We start from the raw sequence: 26870 nt of genomic DNA, 5'->3' as shown, positions 1-26870 counted from the left end.
ACTGCATCCTTGGGGGCATCTGCAAAGTTCATTGCACCCCACCACGCCTCCTAGAAAGGGCAAGTGCTGACAACATAACTGCCAACAATTTACTGGTCCAATTTGGGATAGGCAATATATATCTTGGCAGCCTAGAAGCCACATCCCCATTTGTCCTAGTTTTCATTAATCCAAAAAAGAGGAAGAAACCAATAATGATAATAGTAATGACAATAACAACAACTATTAGACTTTCTGCTAACTTTGGTGAGCAGCATTTAACTTGATCTATGAAATCAGAGAAATGTTCCTTTCTTGCATCTTAATTTTGGAACAAATTCAACCTGTTAATATACTCCTTCAGGAATGAAACAGACAAAACCATACAAATGCTTGGAGGATGATTGGAAAAACCAGTTACCTCTGACCACCTGGAAGGGCAGCTTGATCATTTCTGACGGTTGATTGCATAATTTCAGTCCTTGAACATCTAATGTGCCATCCCCATGTTTGCTGGAGGGATGCAATTGCTCAATGAAATGTGAAGAGACTTGACAAGAACTGTTTTCATGGTTATGTGCCAAGTTATTGCTTTAACTTGCTTGCTTAATCAAATGTCTACTTGTGATGTCTTTGCAAGTTTCTAAACTTCATTAGCTCTTTCCTTAAGGAGAAATTAATCTACTTGGCAAGGAAAATTTATTCATCATAGGTCAGCAAACATTAGCACTTTCTAATAATTAGTTCCAAGATCCAGTTTCTAGATGCCTACCAAGTTCAGCCCTGGTTCACAAGAAATTGACCTATTTTCAGTGGAAGCACTGTAACCAGTGCAAGAAACACTATCTCATAAAACAGTGTTAATCTGTCATTACTGCCGAAATGATTTGTTATAGCAAAGCAACAATCAGAGTAAATGATGTCTGTCCCTTCATTAAGGAAAATCTAGAAGAATGCTCTCTCATGACTTTAATCTGAGATTTGCCTGGCTATCCTGATGAAAACCATCTAATGAATATGTAAATTTATCATTGTCTTCTATTGTAAAAATGTACAGCAAATTTTCTGCTTGGCTATGCATAATCAGAAGATAAAGCCTCACTGCTGTGAATCTGAACTTGACTAAAAATTGTCTTCCCAGCAAAAGAGCATGCTGGATGGAGAAGAGGTTAACAAGAGCCTTTAGTTTACAGATATAGGATGCCTTCCTGCTGTTAATTATTGTGGTAGGCAGCATAATGGCCTTCTCCCCAAAGATGTCCACATTCTAATCCTTGGAAACTGAATGTGTTACCTCACACAGCATGGGGCCCACTGGGACTGGACTCCTCCAGTTGGGAGGTCCATTGAGTCTTGGGTACATGGGTAGACACTCACCCTCATTTACCATTCTGCTGAAACTGTATCTCTAGGTTTCTGAATGGGAAGAAGGGATGCTGGAAGGAAGAGTCTTGGCTTCTGGAAAGGGGGGCGGGGAATGAAGCAAAATGGAGTTCTTTCCAGAGTTGCCAGATTATTTCAACAAAAATATCAGACATGTGTGAGAAAAAAAAATGGACAAAATAGCAACAAAAATGCAATATGGAAAGATTTCTGGAAACAATCCATAACATATATTTTGCACTAAATACAATGACTTTTCTTTATTTTTCAGAAACTCAGGTTTTGTACACTTGAGCTAGAAAAGCACCACATAGGTCAAGACAACAAGCAAAAAGATTGTTCAAACATCAATTAATGACACAAAAAATAATAAAAACTGTTTAGTTAGATTGTTTAGACTTTTATAAGGAAGACTAATGTAAATTTACTGACACATTTCTTCAATGTGTTTCCAGAATAAAGGCTCAAACCCTCAATGCTTTCAGAATAAAAGACCACACATGATCTTAGGTGTGGTAAACACAAACACCCTCCAGAATACTTCAAATCATGGCTTAGATAGAAACTATAGACCAACAATATCCAATGGAAATATAGCATGAACCATGTTCAAAGAAGTTAAAGGAAACATATGAAATTATTGGTAAGAATCTATCTTATTTAACTTGATATAGCAAAAATATTATTTCAACATGTAACCAATACAAAAATTAACAAAATATTTTGCTTTTTCAAATCTATTCTTGAAATCCGATGTGTGATTTATACTTATACCATATCTTAATTTAGATAGTAAAATTTATCAGAAATAATTAATCTGTATTTACATGTTATGAAATTTATAATTGACAAGTAAGAGTCACATACTCAAGTGATTCTAAGCATACATTAAAAAGTTTCCAATAACTGAATCGCAGCTTTTTCATTTTAATTTTTAATTACAATGAAATAAAATTAGAAATTCAGTTCTTTAATCATAGCAGCCGGCCGGGCATGGTGGTTCACCCCTGTGATCCCAGCACTTCGGGAGGCCGAGGTGGGCGGATCAAGAGGTCAGGAGATTGAGACCATCCTAGCCAACATGGTGAAACTCTGTCTCTAATAAAATACAAAAAAAAAAAAAAATTAGTCTGGCATGGTGGAATGCACCTGTAGGCCCATCTACTCAGGAGACTGAGGCAGTGGGATTGCTTGAACACGGGAGGTGGAGGTTGCAGTGAGCCGAGATCGTACCACTGCACTCCAGCCTGGTGATGACAGAGCAAGACTCTGCCTCAAAAAAAATGTGTGAGATTTGTTTCACTTTCAGAAATTTGTTGTGTTAATTTTCTATGTGACCCATTTTTTTCTTCATAATGTTTAGTCTGAAGCCTTTAAATGAGAAGCCCTTGTGTTCTTGTCAGTGGTGTCAATAAGGAAGTGAAGAAGGTTAGAAAAGGGGAGAAGTCCTATGAAAGAATGGGAGGATATTGGCAGAAGTTTCTGGGCTCTTGTTTACAAATGACAGAAACTTGATTCAAACTGGCTTTGACAATGGAAGTACTCTATCAATTCAAGTAAATAAAACATCCACATGCTCTGTAGTGAGAAGCTCAGGCATAGCTAAATCCAGAAGATCAAATAATGTCATCACAAATTTATTTTCTTAATCTCTCAGCTTCAATGTCCTTGTGTTGCTTTAATTCCAATCAGAGTTTCGCCATAGTAAAAAGATGGCCACCAGCTACCCCAGCCTATGTCCTATTCTTAACACCTCTACCAAAAAGAGAGTAATTCTTTCTGAAAAGCCCCAGCCAATGTCCTGGGCTGATGCTCCCTGCTCTGGGCATGGATCTCATGCTCATTCCTCAAGTAATTCCCAGGCCTGGTAAATTTCCCAGCCTTGGAGATGGAGGGTTGGATCTGACCACTCAACCCCATGAATTAGAAAAGGCAGAGTGTCTTGTTTTTCCAAGGGAAAATCAGGTTGCCATAGCTAGGAGAAGAGGGAATGGATGCTGGGCAGGAAAAATTTCTTGTGTGTCAAATCAAGACTTTTGACAATGAGGAGGCTAGTCAGTTCCCCCAAACCAATTTATTCAGACTTTAGATGTCTCATGAAGAAAACTATATCATCTACCAAGCACCTAATCTCCTTTCTCCATTAGTCAGTCACATGGGAATTCATACCTTTTTAAAGCTACCTAACCTTGAAAAAGTTGTTTAATCTCCCCGTGATTCAGATTTTCCGTCTATAAAACGGAAATGATAATAGGACCTACCTCCTACATTTATAATAAAGATTACATTTAATCTTATATATTAAGATAATGATGATTATATTTAATCTTTTATAAATGTATGAGGTAGGTCCTATTGCCGTTCCTATTTTATTTGTTCTTATTTGTGAAGTGCTTGCAATAAAGTCTGGCAGATGACAAGGGATAAAAAAAACACAAAATAAGTACGCCAAAGTGTGGTATTATACATTTTTCTCAGAAAAGAAGATTCATTGACTTCTCAAATGAATTCATCTAGGCTTCTTCCCATCAAGGTGGCCTCCAGAGAGATGAGAACCTACTGTAAATGTTTACTAAATGAGTGAGACTCATTTTCAAAGGAAAGGACATAGACACTTTTTAAGACACACGGATGTCCTTTAATGCAGCTCATCTGTATTGTAATTTCTGTGAGCCTGCATTAGAATGTAATTAAATTAACACCAATGCAGTCCTCCTGTCAAGGAAGCTCTGCCTAATGTAATGGCATCAAGGAACAATCTGGGCATTACAAGTATCATGAGGAATTGTTTCCATCCCTATTCTATTCTTATTGTCACAATTTGGTTTCATTAAGTCATGTAGGATAGTAATTATAGCAAATGAAGTTTGGCTGGAAGAATACTCCTTGTGATATGAAGGTCACATCTCTGGACCCCACTGCTGGGGAAGGCAGAATTCAGTCCCTACTTAGGACGTAAAAACTCCCAGACACATAAGAAGACTGAGAATAGGAATTGCCTGCTCCTGAAAATGCCAAATTGATATATAGTGAGAAGCCAAGTCTTAGAGTCCCTTTATTGTTGGATACATTCAATAAATAAAAGGAAAAAGCCACTTATAAAAGGTAATTCAAGGGACCACATGCTCTGCCTTTCCAAAAAGATTAGTCTAAAATTACAGCCCTAGGGTCAGTTCTTCGATCTGGCATTGCCTCAAGTAGGCCCTTACCTGGTACAGGGACATTTGCTACCTGGAGGGAAACACATTAACATTCTAGCACTGTCCTGTAGGTAATGTACTAGATTACTCAGCTGGGTGTGGGAATGTTCCCCATTCCTCACTCTTCCCCATACCCATGTCCTTGCCCAAGAACTCTCCAGTTCCTTCCACTAGAAAGTGTGCTTTGCCCCATGTGGCTTGATTGGCCAGTGACATATGGGAAAGAGTGAGGATGTACTGTTCTGAGCCTACACCCAAAGAAGTGCTATCCCTTTCTGCTCACTCCTCTTGTGTTTCTGCCACCTTATTCTTCTATTCTAGAAGAATGTGAGACATATGGAACAGAGGCATCTTGGCCAATCAGCAAGTCTGTGAGTGTGATCATCAATGTTTACCATTAAATGCCACTGAGATTTGGGGTGGTTTGTTGTGCAGTATGGTCGAGGTAACAGTTGACTAATACACCAGTTATTCAGCTAAGACAGAGAGATGCTCTGAGTGTCTTAACCATAGCAAGTAAAGTTTCCTGTAAAACAAGGCAGAATTTGTAGCCTTCATTGTAGCCATTCCCTGGCCCTTTTTCCTTGTTTTGTATAATTATAGAATCTAAGGAGTGAAATACTCAAGTTCCTAGGATTTTTTACAGCTAGGGTGGCCATATGATGCATTTCTAGCCAGTGATACGTGTTTTTTCTTTTTCTTTTTCTTTTCTTTTATTTTTTTTTAGGGGACTCCTGGGAAAACTTTTGCCATCATGAAAAGAGCAGACTTTTGTTACTGCTCTTCTCCCTTCTTCCTGCCTTGAAGGCAGTCATGATGCCTGAACCTAATGCAGTCAAGGTGCAGCCAGGAGGGGAGCAGCATGATATTGAAAAATCAACAGCTTAAGGCAGGCAGAGTAGGAAAATGGAAAATGCATGGATCTTTGATGACGTTGCGGAGTTAGCTAAACCACCAATAACAAATGCCTCAGTCTTCTTTCTCTTAGAGCTAAAATTAGTGTCCATTTTGGTTAAGCCCCTATTAGATGGGTGATATCTAATGCGATATCTAAAATTAAATAAATTTCTAACTGATATGCCTAATTTACAGTTTGACTTGGAACTGGCTTAGTCTGTTTGCATCAGAAAGATGGTGTAGTTTCCCCCATTGGGTATTGGAGAAACTAAAATAGAAAGAAACTGAAGGTTTTATGGCCTACTGAGGGCAGAAGGAGGGGAGAGCAGGGAAGCAGCAGTCTCATCCTTTAACATCAAATAGAAGTCCCCTAGGAATTGAGATGGAGAAGGCTTGGAACAACTCTCTTCTCTCTGTCTTGACCTGTTTACCTATTAAAATCCAACCCATCCATTCCTAGCCTCTTCCATGAAGCTTTCTCAAAATCCAGCCAGAATGAACCACAGCTTTCTCTGAATATCTAGAGTTGTTTATTGGTTTTGATCTATGTGTGCCCCTCAATTGATACATCACACTTGTCCCTGCACGAGTCCAGCTGTATAATGCATCTTATCTTCCCTACAAAGACAACATCTTAATGTCTGCAGAATCTCTTACAGAACCTAGTAAATACTCAGCATATATCAGGTCTTTGGTAACCAGTAGTAACAATTAATTATAAAAAATGAATATAAACTTGCTTTATAACATGCCTGTCATCACACCCCTGCTTATGGGTGTATCTGGAAACATAATTAGGAGTTGGTAGCAAAAACAGTCAGCTATTTCTCTTCCACTGTAGAGGAAATAGATTAGGAGAGAAACGAGAGAGGACAACAGAGAGGAGAAACAAAGAACAGTTCAAAGTCACCTCCAAAGAGACCAGAGCCTCTGTATAATTTATTCCCTCTTGGGAGCATTTCCTATCAGTAGTTCTGATGAAAAGAGAGTTAGCAATCTGGCACCGTTTTGCATATTTACACTGTTCCTTAAAATATACGTTGAATCATTTAGACTTTTTAGCTTCCACTAAAAAAAAAAGGTGGGGGGGGGAAGAGGGAAAGTCTAAGCTGGAGAGTGCTAGAACTCATAATTAAGAAGGAGGGGTGTTTTACAATGGTTCCCCAGAAACAGACACGGAAACAAGGGTTTGTGTGCAAATGGTTTATTTGTGGGGTGACCCCGGGAACCACTGTGGGAAAATAGAAATGAGACAGTGAAGGAAAGGAAGCTAACACAGGTGCATTAATGAGTGGGTAACTGGAAATCAGTCCCCACGGAAAGCTGTATGTAGAACACAGCTCCAAATTGTTCCCCATGTGTGATGAGGAGCTGGGATATTTATTTACTAACTCCCATCTGCACTTGGGCACTCCTAGCCTGCCCCACTCATAACTGATCATGCTTCTGCAGCCAAAGAAAGTCCTTACGCAGAGAATCCAAGGTGCTTGCAGTAAGAAACCATTGGCATGTGCAGGAATACTGAGTATTGATGATATGTAAATAGGGCATCAATCGTGTCTGCTATGTGGGGAAAAGTAGAGGGTAGCAGAGTAGGGGTTGGGGGATGAGAGAGCAAGGAATGAGGAGTACTCACTTGGGGAGGATTGACAACTGTATAGCCAGGTCTCAATTAACAAAAGTAGGCATTCTGTTGAAACTGCTGGGGAAGCCTATAATATAATGCGTCTCCCATTTATCTTAATTGTCTTTAGATTTAGAATGCCTTCAAAATCATAAGGGCCAAAACTTGTATTTATCAACCTTTCTGTCCTGTATTGAGAGAATAATAGAGTACATCCATATAGCAGAATATTCTGAATCTGTTTAAAATTATGATTCATATTTTCAATAAAAAGAAAAGGCATTAACCATTTAATGTTAAGTGTTTTTTTTCTAAAAGGCAAGATCTAAAATTTTATATCTGGTAGGATTTCCACACTGTAAAAAACATGTACTGAACTAATAGTCGAAGAAAATACTAACTTTTTTAAAGCTTTTGAGTGATGGGATTGTATATATATATATATATATAGCCACTCATTGCCAGTAATGGTCCTGCAATAATTTTGCTAACTTGGCCCATCTGAGCCTTTGTTGTTAGATTCTGTTTAGGACTGTGCTCAAGGGCACTGGCTCCCAGGAGATTAACATCTTCAACTTTGCTGTCATTTCCCAAGAAGTCTGTGTCACATTTCAGTTCAGCCAACCAACATGTATTCACTAATTTAATAAATATTGATAGATTACCCAGTGTATGCCAGGCACTAAATAAAACCAAATATAGTTTCCAGCCCTCATGGAGGGAACTGAGTAATAAAAGCAAATGAATAAAACTGTCCATCTTTGAGTAGTGCTATGCAGGAGAGATGCCTGTGTTAGAATCTGTAGGAGGAGATTTGGGATCTAATGGGGTGGGCTGCCCTCAGGAAGTGAGGGTCAACCTAAGGTCCCAAGGATGCATGGGAGTTAACCAGGCAAATGTTAATTGGGCTTCTAATGTGTGCAAGGGGTCACCATGCTGGAGTCTTGGGACACAAAGTTTTGTCCTCAAGAATCTAGCCATCTGATTGTCAAACCACAGTCAGGTTTCCTAAAATAAAAGAAAAATCCCCACCGGTATTAGATTAAGGCCCCCAATGTCTATAAGAAGATGGAGTTCAAAGGAGGAGCAATCAATAAGGGCTAAAGTAGTCAGGAAAGACTGCGGAGGAAAAGTAACTTAGGTGCACTTTTGTGCCAGCCAGAAGGAAAGGCTTGCCTAACAAGGGGAACGGGATGAACAAAAGTCCAGAAGGGTCAATGTCAATAATCTTCACATAAGAGAGAGTGAGATGAGAGGTTGAAACTGTTACTGGAAAAGTGACCTGATCCAGACCCCAAGAGAATGTTCTTGCATCTCACACAAGAAAAATTTCAAGGTCAATCCATAGGGTAAAGTGAAAGCAAGTTTATTTAGAAAGTAAAGGAATAAAAAATGGCTACTCCATAGGCAGAGCAGCCTGGAGGGCTGCTGGTTGCCCATTTTTATGGTTATTTCTTGATTATATGCTAAACAAAGGGTGGATTAATAATGAGTTTTCCAGGAAAGGGCTGGGCAATTCCTGGAACAAAGGGTTCCTCAGGTTTTTAGACCATATAGAGTAAATTCCTGACGTTGCCATGGCACCTGTAAATTGTCATGGTGCTGCTGGGAGTGTCTCTTAGCATACTAATGCATTATAAATCACTTATAATGAGCAGTGAGGATGACCAGAGGTCACTCTCATTGCTGTCTTGGTTTTGGTGGGTTTGGGCCAGCTTCTTTGCTGCAAACTGTTTTATCAGCAAAGTATTTATGGCCTATATCTTGTGCTGACCTCCTATCTCATCCTGTGACTTAGAATACCTAACCATCTGGAAATGAGGACAAGAGGACAGCTTCGACTTTTCATGACTCCATCTCTGACCCAACCAATCAGCACTCCCCACTTCCTGCCCCCTTACCCATCAACTTATCCTTAAAAGCTCCAGTCTCCAAATTTTTGGTGAGATTGACTTGAGTAATAATAAAACTCTGGTCTCGCATTCTGCTGGCTCTGCCAGAATTAAACTCTTTATGGCAATATATCTGTCTTGATAAATCAGTTCTGTCTGGACAGCCTGCAAAATGAACCTCTTGAGCAGTTATAAGAGTAAAGGATGAGTACTGGGTGGAAAGGATGGTCTGTCCTTGGGAGTCAAGTAAGGATGTTTAAACTCACGGTAGAAGCTATGGAGTAAAGGGTGACCAGACAAAAGTTGTATCTATAGGAGGATGGATGTGGGTTACTGAGGCCAGTTCCTCTGACCTCTCTCTTTCCAGGACCAGGAACTATTATAGTTTTTTTGTGACTTTGGTAAGTAGGTGAACCCAGGGCGTGGTTTGCAACTGGCTGTGTTGGTCATTTTTATGAACTGATTTGTCTAAACCCATGGGGAGCTTTCCTAATATAAACAGGTGGAAAGAGAGAAGTCAGAGGGGCTGGACTCAGTAATCCAGACAGCAAATCTTACAGAGAAGATCCTCCTTATATCCTGGGGAAATTGGTATATGGGTTTTTAGCCTCTGAAAACGAAATTTCTATAAAGGGAAGCATCATTGCATTGCTTGATATCATCTGTTTTATCTCGCTTGTTTTATCTGTCTCTCTCCTATGGCCAAGGAAACATGCTGAAACAACCAGTTTCTTTCCTCTTTTAGAAGCTCTGACCATGGAAGAGACCAGGTCTGCAAGTCGTCTAGGACTCAGCTCTTTTAGAGCTATCCATGGACTGGGAGACCCTTCTTCCACTTTAAGAAGACCCTCTTTTCTACCCCCCAACCTTCCTGGCTCACAAAATTTGCTGCAGGTGTGGTGGTGTGGGAGTGAGGGTGGGTGGCATAAGTCATGTTGGTAAAAGGCCTCCCATAGGCGGGAAAACTGCAGGGCCAGGGGGCTGAGGGGAAGTCATCTCTTGCCTAGCAGATGCTTACAGAGGAAACAGCACATTTTGCCCATGCATCTGTCCTCACGATTCACATGCCAGCAATTCCTCAGGCTAGAACATACCTTGTAGGTCATTTTCTAGCACATGCCATACCTAGATAGCCCTTCCTGTTTTACAGGTCTCTCTAGGAAAGGTGAGTTTCTAAACTTTTTTTGTATTCTGTCTTACTGTACACTTTAAGGACTTTTTAAACAATAATAGATAAATCAGCTTCATCCATGCTTCAACACACATCACAGAGCTCCAATCACAAAAACTCTAGAATTTCTATAGAGGGATTAAAGTGTGGCAGTCTAGTGACCTAATGGAATTTGGCTTGAAACTGTGTTTGCTTTGCACACATGCTGTTTTTATCTTGATTTTAAGTGTATTGGTGCAGCACATGGAAATAATGGGCACCAAAGCCCCACCTCCCAAGCTGGTGCTTGATGCCACCACTGAGCCCTAAGAGAGAGGCTTGCTTATAATAGTCCTGCATCCGCAGCTAACCTTAACCCCAAGAATAGAATGGTGTCTTGCATGCAGAAATAGGTTATCGGTGTATAAATTGCTTAATGAATTATCTAGCTTCCCTAACAGAACTGGTTACTTCTTTCTTACGTGAAGGTGAGCACCTGGTGAGAGAAGGTTCTCAGGAATCAGGTTCACCTTGATACTCAGGCCTTGGCAGCTCTCTGGGCCTGGCTCCTACAACACCATGCAGTGTTTCCGTATCTCCTAGGCCCTCTAGTGGCTATTGTTAGGCTGAACTCTCTCAGAACTCAGCCTCTCAGTTTCTGCTAAAATTTCAACCAGCCCCTGAATTTAAATGTGTATATATATATATATATATTGCTTCTCATAAACTGCAAAAAAAAAATTTATTATGTCTAGTTTCTGATCAAGGTTTATCTGGTCTCGTAGCCTTCCCCTGGTTTGTTTTTAATGAGCTTTTTATTTTTCAGTTGAAAGATTACACCAGATTTCAAGACTTAACAGTAATCAAGACAGCATGGATTGATATAAGGGTAGACATAATTATCAATGGACAGAGTACAGACTCCAGCCACAGACCTACACATAGATAAGCAACTGATTTTCAAAAGTATCCCACTTGCCTGCTTGTACCCCCAAATGGCTCTCAGTCACCCCAAATGCATCTTTAGTTTCGTTTCAGAGAATTTCTGATGGTCTTTTTCACACAGAAATACACAAGGGGTCTAAGTGGGTTCTTTATGCAGAAAAGCAAAGATTTCCAGGCCCAATGGGCCAAAGTGCCTGCCCCTGCAAAGCCTTTGAGTGATTCCAGGCACCAGGGGCATCAAAGCCTCAGTGAGACCAGGAACTATTACTGTTTTTAATGACTTTGGTAAGCAGGTGAACTTGGCATGGTTTGAAACTGGCTGTGTTGCTCATTTTTATGAATTGATTTGTACAAACCCATGGGAAGCTTTCCTAATATAAACAGTCTGCATTATGGTGGTATCACCTTCATCTGACCCCTGGGAGCTCTGAAGAAAAGCCCATCATACTCACCTGGCCTTCAGCCTGACCAGGCGATTAGGCCACTGGCCAGGATGAGACTGAAGAAGGAAAGGAACCTATACCGTCTGATAACAACTGCTGTTCCCTTGGCTGAAAGGAAAGGCCAGAGAGAATAGCTATTTGCAAATAGCTGGGTTTCTACTGGGTGCTTACTGTTGAGTATCTTATATTGGGACACAGGTATGTTCACCTCCATTTTACAGATGAGAAAACTGAGGATCAGAGTTAAATATATTTCCCAAGGTCAATTTAGTAAGTGGCAGGATTAGGATCCAAACCCAATTCTAACACTCTCTAAAACCCGCTCTTTAGCTAGCCCCTGCTTCTTAGCCTTGGGGTTCAGGTTCTTGACTCAGTCTATGCAAATGGCGCCTTCTGGAATTTGGCAGTGGACAACCTGCACATCTGTGCAGTGTAGCTGAAACCAACTTCTGGGTTGAAACTCTTCCATATTCAAGGTTCTAAGCCTGGGCTGAAATCTAGAGCCTTGTTACTCAAAGTGGTCCCTGAACCTGCAACATCAGCCATATTTGGGAGCTTTTTAGAAATGTAAGTTGCTGCTCTCCTGCTGCCACTCCCCCCAATCCCTTTCTATTGGATTACAATCTCCAAGAATGAAGGCTATACCCAGGATTTCTCAGCTGTCATGTGCACTCAAATCACCTGGGAATCTTATTAAATGGCGATTCTGGCACAGGGGTTCTAAAGAGGTAGTGCTAAGCTTTTACTTCTTCAAGCAGCTCCCATATGATGCTGATGCTGTGAGCCACACTTGGAATAACACAGCTTTAGATCAGTAAGTCTCAAACTTGAACCTGTATTCAAATCACCTGAAGAGCTTGTTAATACACAAATTGTTGGGCCCTACTCTAAGACTCTCTTATAATAGCCCTGCACCTTCACCTTTGCTTTCACCCCAAGAATAGAACAGTTTCTTGCACACAGAAATAGGTTATCCATGAATAAATTGGTTAATTAATTATCTGCCTTTGCTAACAGAGCTGGTCACCTCTTTCTCATGTGAACATGAGTACCTGCTGAGAGAGCGCTTCAGAGGGTCTGGAGTGGAGCCTGAAAATTTGCATTTCTAACAAGTTCTGGGCCCAGCATGGTGGCTCATGCCTGTAATTCCAGTGCTTTGGGAAGCCAAGGCAGGAATATCACTTGAGGCCAGGAGTTTGAGACCAGCCTGGGCAATATAGTGAGATCCCCATCTCTACAAAAACTTTTTAAAAGTTAGCCAGGCATTGTGGTGTGAGCCTGTTGTCCCATCTACATGGGAGGAAGATCCCTTCAGCTGAGAAGTTCGAGGCTGCAGTGAGCTATGGTCTAACAATTTCTTAGGTGATGATGTGATGCTGAAGGTTTAGGGACCCCTCTTTGAGAACCAGTGTTCTAGTCAATCAGAACTTCCTCTAAATAGACAACTAACTCCATGCTTTCTGGTGTTTCATTTTTATAAAGCCCAATTCAGTCCTTGAATTCTAGCATTTTAGAGCTGAAAGGGACTTCAGAGGCTACCTTGTCTCCAGTGGAAGAAATGCGCATAGGGGTCCTACTCAAGGCCATACAATTAGCCAAGAGGTAAAGTCAGGATTAAGCATCCTGACTCACTCCATTTCTATGCTGTTTACTCTGCATCCTGCTGGCTCCAAAGCTCAATAAATTCCCTGGCATTCAGCAACTGCAGTATTTTTGGTGAGCTCTCCATCCCAGGCCAGCTTTGAGGTGCTAGAATCCCTGTCAGACACATATGTCATCCGCACAATCGTAGAGACGCAGTGGCCTCCTACCTAACAGCTCTGTGAAAGAGGGCTTTGGAAAAAAACAGCAGCTGTGCTGGCCACTGTAGCAGAGAGAAAATGCAGCAGCTAGCAAGCAAACCCAGACAAGGTGAGTCAGCATAGAGGCCCTGGGGCTAAGGAATACGCCAGGATACTGCCAACAACTGGCACCCAGATTCTCCTGAGCAAATCTGAGAAGGTCCTTCAACCTTTCTGTGCATGAAAGATGCTTTTCTTTAGGGAAAACAATACTCTCATTCAAGGGAATAAACACACAAGAGGGTATCAAAAATGTGCTTGGGGTGGGAGTTGTATCAGTCATGTTGCATGACAAATCACCCAAAACTTAGTTGCTTTAAATGACAACCATGTATTCTTGCTCACAAGTCTCTGAGAAAAAGGAGAAATATGTAAGATCCCTTGAAGCCTAAACTTGGATCTGGCATATCATCACTTCCTCCATACTCTACTGGCCGAAGCAAGACCCAAAGTGTGCCCACTTCTTAATGAAAGGAACTGTAACTTTACAGTATAAGGATGTAGAGAGGCCGAAGGTTCGTGGCCATTTCTGCAATCTACAACAGAGAGATTTTCTTAGTTTAGGAAAGTCTGAGACCAAGATTCCAAAGCAAATGGTTTACTTGGAAAGGAAAGGAAATACTGGTAGGGGAGAGAAAAATTGAAACACAGAGAAGCAGCAGCCACTAACGGGTGCAAAGCCAAATCGGCTAGCACTCTGGGCAGTTGGAGTATAATTCCACTGGAGAACTCTAGAAGTTGGTGCAAGATACAGATCTCATCATTATCCTACCTAAAGGAGGATGCCAGGATGTTTATACATCAATCCATTATATGGTTTGGATCTGGGTCCCTGCCCAAAACTCATGTTGAGTTGCAATCCCCAGTGTTGGAGGTGGAGCCTGGTGGGTTGTGATAGGATCATGATGGTGGATTCCTCATGAATGGTTTAGCATCATCCCCTTGGTACTTCTCCCATGATAATGAGTGAGTTCTAATGAGATCTGGTTGTTTGAAAGCGTATAGCACCTCCCTTACCCCAACTTTCTCTTGCTCCTGTTCCTGCCATGTGAGACATCTTATACTCTCTTCCTCTTCTGCCATGATTGGAAACTTCCAGAGGCGTCCCCAGAGGCAGAAGCCACTATGCTTCCTGTACAGCCTGCAGAACTGTGAATCGATTAAACCTCTTTTCTTTACAAATTACCCAGTCTCAGGTATTTCGCAATGCATGAACAGACTAATACAATCCATATCAGTCATTTACTGAGGCTGCTCTCAGAGCACAGAAATTCCATGTAATTTCAGCCTTCCACTCTGGGCAATGTGGCTTAAGAGGACAGAGCAAGACCTTGGCAAAAAAATTAAAAAATTTTTAAAAAGCAGGTGCAGCTAGCTTAGCTGGACCATTGTGCCCTGCAGCGGTTAGGCAAAGAGGATAAAGGGAAGGAGGATATGAGTAGGGCACCACCTAGAGCATGTGCTACAGTGCGATGGTGACTTAAAAGAAAAAAAATTTCAAGTTTCAGATTTATGTTATTTTAGTCAAAACATCTTTTTTCTTTTTTTAAGTCTGTTTACTATATTTTGGGTGATGCCTCAGTTCTCTTGCTGGCAAAGGTTGGAACACTAGATGGCATTGTATTAAGTTGTCCTATAACTCAGGAAAAAAATGCAAAGGGATGTTCCTAGTTGTTTTTGGAATTTAACAATTATCAGCATGAGTTGAGAGCAGAATACTGTCCCAACCAAAGTGACAATGGGTCGCTTCAGCTCTACCAAGGCCACCACTCTGTCTTGAGCTCACACCTTGGCAGCAACATCACAAACCATGGGGGCCAAAGCACAAAGGAGCAGGCTAAGACAGGAGGCATGTTCTAAAAACTAGGATTCGCGGCCGGGCGCGGTGGCTCAAGCCTGTAATCCCAGCACTTTGGGAGGCCGAGACGGGCGGATCATGAGGTCAGGAGATCGAGACTATCCTGGGTAATACGGTGAAACCCCGTCTCTACTAAAAAATACAAAAAACTAGCCGGGCGACGAGGCGGGCGCCTGTAGTCCCAGCTACTCGGGAGGCTGAGACAGGAGAATGGCGTGAACCCGGGAGGCGGAGCTTGCAGTGAGCTGAGAGCCGGCCACGGCACTCCAGCCTGGGTGGCAGAGCAAGACTCCGTCTCAAAAAAAAAAAAAAAAAAAAAAACTAGGATTCGCAAAACCCATGGGAGGAGAAGCAGTAAGGAGAATGAAGCCTTCTTCCTCAAGAAAGTCTTTGAGAGGTACAGAAAAATGAACTACAAGAAAAAAAATAGTAAACTTATAGTAAAGATTTATTCTTACTATACTAATAGTAAAGATTTATTCTTTGCTATAAGTTAGGTGTCTTGGTGTGGCCTGAAAAGAGATACTGCCCTTCTCCCTTAAATGTAAATGAGAGAGAACTCTTGATGTCTTTTGCAAACTTAGAGAAAGCCCACACCCAGCCTTCACAAAATGCTATGAGAAAAAGAGGGGCCAGGTGTGATGGCTCACGCCTGTAATTGTAGCACTTTGGGAGGTTGAAGCGGGCAGATCCCCTGAGGAGATCAGGAGTTCAAGACCAGGCTGGCTAACATGGTGAAACCCTGTCTCTATTAAAAATACAAAAAAAAAAAAAAAAAAAAAAAAAAAGAGGAATTTATTCTTGGGAGCAGGAATGGAAATGAGAGTGGCAATAGGATGAGGTTGAAAGTGAGGGTCAAAGGCATTTAACATTTTCTTTAAAACACTTTAAACAAGTGAGATAAAATGTGAACAATGATCAATTCCTCATAATGGATATTAGGTGGATGTCATCTTATTATCTTTACTTTATCTTAAATTTCAAAAAAGGAGAGGAAAGAATATAATGTTCTCCTGTAATCAGCAAGAGCTGACAGGGTTCAAGAGGTGACACTGATATGGATCTTGAGAAATTGTTGACAAATACTTCCCTTTACTGAGCTTCCATTTTCTTGTTTATAAAATGAGGATAATGATAGTAGTGATGTCAGGGAATTTTCATAAATCTCAAATAAAATAATGTACTCATAGTGCCTAAAGCAAGGTGGGAGCAGTAGTGCCCAAAGCAAGGCGGCCCCTCAACAAATGCTTGCTTGCCCAGGACCTTCACCAGCCACCGCCGCCAATGTGAGTACAAGGGATTGGTTAGGCTCATCTTTCTCACTGAGTCAAACCATACGATTGGCTGGTTGTCTGGATGTAGTTAGAAACAGAAACATCTTAAATAAAGCCGTATCCTGAATCCTCTCAATCCAGGGACAGAGTTGACCTAAGAACGAAAAAAAAAAAAAAAAAAGGAAAATAGTTTTTGGAAATATGGGTGTAGAGACATTTCCTCTTACAGAAAAAGGGATTCTAGAACTTAACAATAAATCCTCCCAAATTTCCCCAAGGCTTTAAAATCTACCTTGAAGGAGCAGCTAACATATTTCTAGAACAGACTTTGGTGTCTTGGCACGGGGTGTAATAGAGTAAGGACAGTCTCTTCAATAAAGAGTGCTGGGAAAACTGAATATCCACACACAGAATAATAAAACTAGATCCCTATCTCTCACCATATACAAAGATCAACTCAAAACAAATTAAAGACCTAAATGTAAGACCCGAAATCATAAAACTACTAGAAAAAAATCATAAGGGAAATGCTTCAGGACATTGGCCTGGGCAAAGATTTTATAAATAAGACCTCAACAGCACAGACCACAAAAGTAAAAATAGGCAAATAGGATTAAATCAATCTCAAAAGCTTCTGCACAGCAAAGAAAACAATCAACAGAGTAAAGAGACAACCTGAAGAATGAGAGAAAATATTTGCAAAGTATTCATCTAACAATGAACTAACAACCAGTATATACTAGTAACTCAACAGCAAATCATTGTCATCATCATCATCATCATCATCATCCAGTTTTTAAAATGGACGAATGGTCTGAATAGACATTTTTCAAAAGGAGACATACAAATGGCCAACAAGTATAAGAAAAAATGCTCAACACCACTGATTATCAGGAAAATGCAAATCAAAACCACAGTGAGATATCACGTCATCCCAGTTACTGTAGCTAATAATTTTTTTCTTTTTCTTTTTTTTTTATTATTTCAATAGTGTGAGGGGAGCAGGTGGTATTTGGTTACATGAATAAGTTTTTCTGTGGTGACTTCTGAGATTTTGATGTACCCATCACCTGAGCAGTGTACACTGTACTCAATGTGTAGTATGACCCGAGTCCCCAGAGTTCATTATGTCATTCTTATGCCTTTGCATCCTCATAGCTTAGCTCCCATTTATAAGTGAGAACATACAATGTTTAGTTTTCCATTCCTGAGTTACTTCACTTGGAATAATGGGCTCCAATTCCATCCAGGTTGCTGTGAATGACATTATTTCATTCCTTTTTATGGCTGAGTAGTATTCCATGGTATATATATACCACATTTTCTTTATCCACTCATTGGTCATTGGGCCTTTAGGCTGGTTCCATATTTTGCAGTTGCAAATTGTGCTTCTATAAACGTGTGTGCTGCTGTAAAAACATGTATATTTTTCATATAATGATTTCTTTTCCTCTGGGTAGATAGCTAGTAGTGGGATTGCTGATCAAACGGCAGTTCTACTTTTAGTTCTTTGAGTCTCCATACTGTTTTCCATAGAGGTTGGACTAGTTTACATTCCCACCAGCAGGAGTAAGGCAGTAACACATTTTGGTTTTAATTTTCATTTTACTAATAATTAGTCACGTTGAGCATTTTCTCGTATGTTTGTTGGCCATTTGTCTATCTTCTTTTGGAGAATTGTCTATTCAAGTCCTTAGCCCACTTTTTGATGAGATTATTTGTTTGTTCTGGCTGATTTGTTTGAGTTCCTTGTAGATTACAGATATTAGTCCTTTGTTGGATGCATAGTTTGTGAATATTTTCTCCCACTCTGTGGGTTGTCTGTTAACTCTGTGGATTATTTCTTTTGCTGTGCAAGAGCTTTTTAGTTTAATTAAGTCCCATCTATTTACCTTTGTTTTTGTTGCATTTGGTTTTGGGTTCTTGGTCATGAACTCTTTGCCTAAGTCAATGTCTAGCGGAGTTTTGGGGATGTTACCCTCTAAAATTTTTACAGTTTCAAGGCTTAGACTTAAGTATTTGATCCATAAGACGGCTAATTATAAAAAAAAGATAAAAATAGCAAATGCTGGCAAAGATGTAGAGAAAAAGGGAACTCTTGTACACCGTTGGTGGGAATATAAATTAGTACAGACCTTATGAGAAAGAGTAGGGAGTTTTCTCAAAAAACTAAAAATAGAACTATCATATGATCCAGCAATGCCACTACTGAATATATATTTAAAGGAAAGAATATCGGTATGTCAAAGAGATATGTGCACTTCTATGTTTATTATTCATAAATAAATAAATTATTTATTTATTTATAAAAGAACTCCAATGTTCATTTATTCACAATGGCCAAGATACAGATCAACCTAAGTATGCATCAACAGATGAATGAAAATGAATGTTTGGTAACAACAACAAAAAAAATGAATGGATAAAGAAAACGTAACATATATATATATATACAACGGGATACTATTCGGCCACATAAAAAATAAAATCCTGCCATTTGCGGCAACATGGATGAGCCTGGAGGACATTATGTTAAGTGAAATACTGCATGTTCTCACTTATGTGTGGATGCTAAAAAAATTGAGGTATGGAAGTAGAGAGTAGAACAATGGTTACTAGAGGCTGGTCAGGGAAGGGGGAAGGAGGAAATAGGGAGAGGTTGGTTAACAGATACAAAATTACAGCTAGGTAAGGTAAATAAGTTCTAGTGTTTTCCAGCACTCTAAAGTTACTATAGTTAGCAATATTTTATATTTTGAAATAAATAGAAGTTTAAACATTCCTAACACAAAGAAATGATAAATGTTTGAGAAAATGGATATGCTAATTACTTTGATTTGATCATTACACATTGTATATAGGTGTCAAAATATACTATACTGCATAAATGTGTGTAACTATTAAGTGTCAATTAAAAATTGTGTAGGACACAGCTAAAATAGTGCTGAGATTAAAACATATATCACTAAGTGCATACATTGCAAAAGGAGAAAAGTCTCAAATAAAAAATCTAACCTCCCACTTCAAAGAGAAGGGAGGGCACAACAAAAATAAGAGCAAAAAAATCAATGAAATTGAAAACTTAAAATCAATAAAGAGCTGGTTCCTTGAAAACATCAATGATATTTACAAACCTCAATCAAAGCAGACAAAAAGAAGAAAGGTCAGTATCAGGAATGAAACAGGGAATATCACTACAGATGTTTTCAACAAAAGGTGATGGCACAATTAAACATCCATATACTATAAAATGAACTCTAAGTTTCACATCTTATACAAAAATTAACTAAAATTTATTATCCACTTGTGATATCGTTTGGCTGTGTCACCACTCAAATCTCATCTTGAATTGTAGCTTCCATAATTCCCAGTTGTTGTGGGAGGGACCCAGTGGGAGGTAATTGAATTATGGGGGTGGGTTTTTCCATGCTGTTCTCATGACAGTGAATAAGTCTCACAAGATCTGATGGTTTTATAAAGGGCAGGTCCCCTGCAATTGGTCTCATGCCTGCCACCATGTAAGATATGCCTTTGCTCCTCTTTCATCTTCTGCCATGACTGTGAGGCCTCCCCAGCCATGTGGAACTATTGAGTCTATTAAACCTCTTTTTTCTTTATAAATCACCCAGTCTGGGTATTTTTTCATAGCAGTATGAAAATGGGCTACCACAACTTGTAAACCTATAAAACCTTTAGAAAAAAAAAAAAAAACACAAGAAAAACTCTTTGGTATATAAGACTAGGCAAAGAGTTCTTAGACACCAAAAATGTGATCCATAAAAAGAAAAATTGAAAAAGTGAACTTCACCAAAGTTAGAAAATTTTGCTCTGTGAAATAACCTATTAAGGAGATAAAAAGGGTACAAACTAGAAGAAAATATTTGCAAACCACATACATGTCAAAGGACTAGTACCTAGGATATATAAAAAGCTCTTAAATGCAACAGTAAACAAACAATTCAATTAGAAAACAGGCAAAAGAAAGAGATATTTCACTGAAGATGTTACATTGACGGAAATTAAACACATAAAAGGAAGTTCAACAACATTAGCCACTTGGAAAAAGCAAATTAAAATCACATTGAGATATCATTACACATCTATCAGAATAGCTAAAATGAAAAAAGAATTAACAAAACCAAATATTGGAAAGGGTGCAGAGATATCATATCACTCATATATTGCTGCTGGGAATATAAAGTGATGCGGCTATTCTGGAAAGAGTTCCACAGTTCCTTAAAAAAGGAATAAACATGCACCCGCGAGGCCAGGCGTGGTGGCTCATGCCTGTAATCCCAGCACTTTGGGAGGCTGAGGCAGGAAGATCACGAGGTCAGGAGTTCGAGACCAGCCTGGCCAACATGGTGAAAACCCATCTCTACTGAAAATACAGTAAATTAGCTGGGCATGGGGGTGGCCACCTGTAATCCCAGCTACTCAGGAGGCTGAGGCAGGAGAATCACTTGAATCCGGGAGGCAGAGGTTACAGTGAGCCAAGATCATGCCACTGCACTCCAGCCTGGGCAACACTGTGAGACTCAGTCTCAAAAAAAAAAAAAAATGCACCTGCTATATGGCCCAGTAATTGCTCTCCTGAGCATTTATCTCAGATAAATAAAAATTTATGTTCACACAAAAACCTGTACATGAATACTTATAGCAGATTTATTCATAATAGCCCCAAACTACAAGGCACCCAGATGTCCTTCAGGTGATGCATAGTTAAACAAACCATTCTGTACAATGAAATACTACTCAGCAAGACAATGGAAGGAGCTACTGATACATGCAATAATCTGAATAAATCTCCAGGGAATTATACTGACTGAAAAGAAAAGCCAGTCCCCAAAGATTTCATATGATAAAGCTCTCTTTATATAGCATTCTTAAAATAACAAAATTAAAGAAATGAAAAACAGATTGCTTGTTGCCAGGGGCTAAGGACCACGTACGGGTGAAAGGGAAGTTGGTTTGACTATAAAAGTATAGCATGATCACAAAAACAGAAAACCAAACACCGCGTGTTCTCACTCATAGGTGGGAACTGAACAATGAGATCACTTGGACTCGGGAAGGGGAACATCACACACCGGGGCCTATCATGGGGAGGGGGGAGGGGAGAGGGATTGCACTGGGAGTTATACCTGATGTAAATGACAAATTGATGGGTGCTGACAAGTTGATGGGTGCAGCACACCAACATGGCACAAGTATACATATGTAACAAACCTGCACGTTATGCACATGTACCCTAGAACTTAAAGTATAAAAAATATATATATAGCATGAATGATCCTTGTGATGATGGAAATGTTCTGTAACCTCACTGTATCAATATCAATATCCTTGTTGTGATATTACACTATAGTTTTGTAAGATGTCACCATTGGAGGACACTGGGTAATTGGTACACAAGATTCCTCTGTATCATTTTTTATAACTTCATGTGAATCTACAATTATCTCAAAAAGTTTATTTTTAAAAAATGTTAAGGCTAAAGTGAATTTTAAATGTGAAAGAGGTCGAGTGGAGAAATAATTGGAAAGAGCACTGTACTTCGGGTCAGGAGTTTTAGATTCAAGTTTTGATTCAATCAACTTAAGTAAATAACTCCTCTTGTCCAAAATTATTTGTATAATGCAATTGACAAGACCTGCTACAGTTATCTCCCAGAGTTGATAATAAGTGAAAATTATATTAATTAAGAGAAAAACTTTAAAAACGTAAGAACCAAGGCTCTATATAAATATTTGGTATTTAAAAGCTTGCATTCTATAAATGATGCCTCAAAGCCTATTTCTCCTTGTAGTTTAAAAATATAATTACCTGGCTAAGACTACTAACTAATTTCACTTTCATCATAATTCAGTAAATCTCGGAAATAGAAGCAAAGAACAATCTTGGACTAGAGAAGAGAAGAGCCTGATCTCTTTTCCAGCCCTATGACTCACTCAAGAAGCCGGGAATATGCCACGTGTTCTCTTTCTGCTGCAAGGGTTGCTGTGAAATAACCTCATTTAAGCTGTGTTGTACAGAATGGACCACCTTAATGCTGAGATTCCAACATTTTCTATTCCAGGACTGGTTTAGGGAGATTTCACAGAGTTCATCCTATGATCCTTCATGTGAGAAGGAAGCCATTCAGTCATTTATAGCCTAAGAAGACAGAGCTAGAAGAGGTAAAGCCAATCTTGGATATGGCTGCTATGGGGACAGAGGGTAGAGATCATTTGCTCCATTGGAGAGATTTGGAACTACTGTTGACCCTTGAACAACATGAATTTGAATTGTGTGAGTCCACATACATGTGGACTTTTCAAAATAAAAGCACCTGTCTCTCTTGTCTCCCTTTCAACCTGCTCCACCTCTTCTACCTCTGCCACCCCTGAGACAGCAAGACCACCCCCTCCTCTTCCTCCTCATCCTACTCAAAGTGAGAAGAGGACGAAGACCTTTATGATGATTCACTTCTACTTAATGAATAGTAATGATTTTCTTAATAACATTTCCTTTTCTCTAGGTTACTTTATTATAAGAATACAGTGTATAATATATATAACATACAAAATATGTGATAATTGACTGTTTATGTTATCAGGAAGGCTTCTGGTCCACAATTGGTTGCTACTAGTTAAGTTTTGGGGGAGTCAAAAGTTAGACATGGATTTTTAGCAGCACAGGGTGTCTACACTCCTACCCTCAACCTTGTACAAGGGTCAACTCTACTGAGATGCTTTTGCAGCCATTAACTTTCAGTGATTTCAATATATTCTAAACTGGCTTTTTAAAATGAGAGAATATATAAGCTCATTTAACAGGAAGTTTAATAAAAGCTGGTTGATCCAGTACCCCAGTGTTATTACCTAGGACTTAGGTTCTCTACATTTCTTGTCTTTGCTATACACATGGTTGGCTTCATTTTTAAGGCTGGTTCCCACCATAGGACAATTGTGGATTCATCCATTTTCATTCAAATCTGGGGAGAGAGCAGGAGAACAGCTTGTTCTTTAGAGCAAGGCAGAACTTTCCCAGAAGCCTTCCACAAACCTTCCTTCACATATCATTGGCCAGAACTGGGTCACAGGACTTTTTACAAACGAATCACAGACAAGGGGTTATGGGCTAACCCTTAACCCAATCAGAGTTACGCCTGAAGCTGAGGGTATTCCTTGGACTCACATGGGCTACATAAAGACAGGGCACTTGAACAAAATTGAGGTTCTTTTAGGAAGAAAAACTGAGATTGTAAGTGCTATGTAAGTAGTTGTTGCTCAATAATGCTGCCATCCTGTCTTAATTTAGCTAACAGGACTAAGTGACAGATTTCTGAGGACTCTGATACTAAATGGTGTAAATATAGGGTAGAGTTTGACTTTTTTAGTTTTGAATCTTTCTTTAAACTGACTGTGAAACTTCATGAAACTCAAGTTATTGGGCCCTTGTTTTCTTATTTCTGAAAGGAAATAAAACTGTATAACCTCGGGCAAGTTACTTACCTTCACAATGTGTCAGCTTTCTCATTTGTGGATTCCTTATCTAAAGTTTAATAGTACTTTACTCATAAAGTTGTATTAGTTTTCTAGGTTTTCCATAACAAAGTACCACAGACTTTGTGGCTTAAACAACAGAAATTTGTTTTCTCATATTTGGAAAGCTAGAAGGTCAAGATGAAAGATTCGACAGGATTGGTTTATTCTGAGGCCCTTTCTCCTTGGCCTGTAGATGGGCATCTTTTCTCTATATCTTCACCTGATCTTGCTTCTGTGTGTGTCTGTGTCCTATCTCCTCTTCTTATAAGGACACCAGTCATATTGGATTAAGGACTACTTTAATGACTTCATTTCGTATCTTTAAAGACCATATCTCCAAATAGGTCACATCGTGAATACTAAAGGTGAGGACTTCAGCATATGAATCGTGGGGCAATACAATTCAATGCTTTTGATATAAGAATTAAGTGATTTAATACATGTTAAGGACGTCAATGTACAGTAGATGCATATTCAACATTAGTTATAAAATTATCTTATTTTCAGTAGTAGCAACAGATATAAAAACAATAGTATTTGAAGCAGTAATAGCATCACTAGCAGGGATAACAGAACTGTCTGAGAGAAAAAGAGAAAGAATCCTTATGTAAGGAAGGGGGAAGATATACTTTATAGAGAAATGAGACTCAAGAGAATAGTATTTGTTTCACACTCTTCCAGTTACTATGGCTGTGTAACATAGTATGTCAAAACTTACTGGCTTAAATCAACAACACTTATTTTCTTCACGAAATCTGCAGTTTTGACAGGTCCAACAGGGATAGCTCGCTCAAACTGCACTTGTCATCAGCTGGGACAGTTCAGAGTCTCACTCACATGTCAATGCCAGCTGTCAGCTGGGACCTCAGCTGGACATGTACGTGGGGCCTCTCCACATGGCCTGGGTTTCTGCACACATTGTTGCTGGTCTCCAAGGGTGAGCATCCTGAAAGAGAAAAAGTGGAAATTGTAGTGCTTTTTATGACTTAACTTCAAAAGTCACTAAAAATTACTTTGGTTGCATTCTACTCATTTGAGGCATTCATAAAGACTGTCAAAGTTCAAGAGATGGGGAAATAGACTCCTTTTGATGGAGAGTGTCAAGGTCTGGAAGAGCATGTGAGACTGCATTTACTGCAGTGGTCATGTTTGGAGAGTATAATCCTCCACTCATACCTACCTTCCCACACGAAGCTTCTCCTTCTGGAGCTTTCTTTCAAAAACTTGGGTTTGTGATTTTGTTCCAAATCAGAATTGGATCCTTATGCTATGCTACCCAAGTTCCAGAGATTTGATGATAAAATGGCACATTTGGCAGAAAATTTTTGAGAATATCTTTACCAAAGAGGGAACTCTCTAAATAAAGGTTCAGTGTGCCTCATAGTTCTCTTTCAAACAGGAACATACAGAAAGGGGGTTGACATTCTGATTTCCCAGATAATCTTTCCTGTTTATGATTTTGGACATAAACATGTCTCAGACCTGCACAAGGAACTCAGATATTCATCCTTAAAATTAAAACTGAAGAATAAGGAGAACCACATGCCCTTATCAGCTCTAATATTCTAAGAAAATGAGAAAAAAAAATGAATTAAGAACATTTAAAAGCTATGCACTGGGTTCATCAAAGATTCTCCCACTGAAGAGAGAATCTGAGCTGTTTCTTGCTTTATATTTGAATGTTGTGCATGGTTTTCATGATGGCAGTAATAATTTATTGACAAAATGCTTTCACTGAGTTGCCTTTACTGAAGAGGCCCTGCATGCCTTTTCACCAGCTTGCTACAATTAAAAGCAGCAGTAAACAGAGCCTTTCTATTTAGATTGAAAAGCAACGATTAAGCTTACCCAGCTATAAATGGAGGCAGCTTCACATCTATGGCCCCAACTGCACACATTAAAGACTCTAGCTCCAAATACCCCCAATTTATTTCTACAGGACAAACCAATAAACTGTCAAACTCTGACCTTAAAAATGACAATTTCTTAGAAAATGAAAGTAGGTAAATTATGCATAATTCTAAATAATTACTGAGATGTCTATGAGGCCAGGAAATCAGTACACATGCTGGAAATCTAAATTTGCAGGCTTCTAGCTTCTCCTTTTGCCATTATCAAACCATAGTTTGCCTCGAGCAGCTGTCAGAGATGGCTTTTCTTTGCTTGGGGGTGTAGAAGAAAATAATGGACTTAAGAATTACAGTAGAGAAGATGGAAAACACAAAGTTATTTTTTAAGATTCTCCTTGGCTCAAGGGATTCAGCAAGGAAACCAGAACTTGGGCAGTTACTGTTAAAGGTTTTTGAATAAAAATGTTTAAATGCAAGCCATTTATTCCACCTATAAGCTGTAGCTATCTGAGTTTTTAGAGATGTGAAGGCATTTGATTCAACCTTCTCACTTTCTGCAGCAGGAAACTGGAGGCTAAGGAAACCCTGTGAATTGTCCAAGGTCACAGAGCTTGACAGCAGCAGAGCTGGAACTCAATAGCTTTTCTGTCACTGCAGTATCCACTGAATGGAAAAATTTGTTCTTTTTCTTTTTATTAGTTTTAGTATAAAACCCCAGATTAATGAGAGCTAAGTCGTAAAAGTCCATGGGGTATTATATTTCTTTGAGTGCAAGACAAGCTTCCAAAGGTGACAGGATTTTCCCACTTGGAGAAACGTGGTCCCCTCTGCCTCAGTATCCTCCATCTGAGCCAAGAGTTGCCAATGTCCAAAAGCCCAAGAAAGTAAGTGTCCAAAATATGTCTTGGGTGATCATATCCTTTTTAAACTTGTGAGTCCTCTTCATTTCATGTTTGCACATGGCCTGTGTCTCCCAGTGATTTTCCAACTGCCCATGACTCCCCT

At 39.5% G+C, this 26870-nt stretch overlaps 1 long non-coding RNA gene across 1 annotated transcript in view; it reads right to left on the bottom strand.

Moving 5' to 3' along the window:
- Positions 1–26870, bottom strand: part of LOC117068466 — a 191481-nt gene that overhangs the window by 56997 nt on the left and 107614 nt on the right. The window contains exon 3 of the long non-coding RNA XR_004431144.1: positions 24853–24961. This is a non-coding gene — a long non-coding RNA (uncharacterized LOC117068466). The remainder of the gene's footprint in view (positions 1–24852; positions 24962–26870) is intronic.

Source organism: Trachypithecus francoisi, unplaced genomic scaffold (genome assembly GCF_009764315.1).
Source record: "Trachypithecus francoisi isolate TF-2019V2 unplaced genomic scaffold, Tfra_2.0 Lachesis_group21, whole genome shotgun sequence".
Classification (NCBI taxonomy): Eukaryota; Metazoa; Chordata; class Mammalia; order Primates; family Cercopithecidae; genus Trachypithecus; species Trachypithecus francoisi.
Note: the sequence above shows the minus strand (reverse complement) of the source record. Positions and strands in the feature narration are given on the sequence as shown.